This window comes from Frankliniella occidentalis, unplaced genomic scaffold (assembly GCF_000697945.3).
Source record: "Frankliniella occidentalis isolate FOCC.00 unplaced genomic scaffold, Focc_3.1 Scaffold1148, whole genome shotgun sequence".
Classification (NCBI taxonomy): domain Eukaryota; kingdom Metazoa; phylum Arthropoda; class Insecta; order Thysanoptera; family Thripidae; genus Frankliniella; species Frankliniella occidentalis.
Window position 1 is genome coordinate 40,339 of NW_026268254.1, and position 778 is coordinate 41,116.

A 778-nucleotide genomic window follows, 5' to 3' on the forward strand; every position below is an offset into this window, starting at 1 on the left:
TGTCATTGCAATATTGGTTGCAATACTGGATAGGTCTTGGTTACGGACACCAAAGACAAAGAATAAGAACATTATGTTCAAACTATTCACGGTCTGGGTTTTCGGGGCCGAGGGGTCGACGATGAAGAAGTTGCCCGATAAGAGGAACAAAAAGAAGGTAGCACTGAGGAGGTGGCGTGGCGTAGTGCCGTCCCGAGACAAATCGTAACGCCGGCGACCATACTGTGTTTTGTCGCAAGTGGATGTGTGATAATGAATCTAGTTTCGTAGAATCTTTAAAGAAAAATTGGGTCCATACTAGACCGGCGTAACCATCTTGTGTCAAAAAGTGCTTCTGCAAAGTTTGGCTTCAGAAAGGTAAACTCTAAACCGTCTCGGTGTCGTTGTTTAGGTTAGTGTACGGACATATTTCATTGGTACTATTTTAACTCAGTGATAATGACTCAACTGTCGTAATAAACTTTGGTATAGGTGGTACCAAAGTGCTAGATGCGTAGCCCCGTTCTAAACTGTTTGAAATCTAACGACACGCATCCTAACCTCTGCTAGACTGTCGCTATCATCTTCTGCTTTGTTTAGGGACGGCGCTACGCCACGCCACCTCCTCAGTGCTACCTTCTTCTTGTTCCTCTTATCGGGCAACTTCCTCATTGGGCTGCTCCTGTGTCCCAGTCTGCAAGTACTCTGGTCGAATTCCACGTCTCCGGGTGTACTCAGCGTGTACTTGGACTGTTCTCCGGGTACTCCAGGTCCGAGTTTAACCCGGAGTGTACTCCGG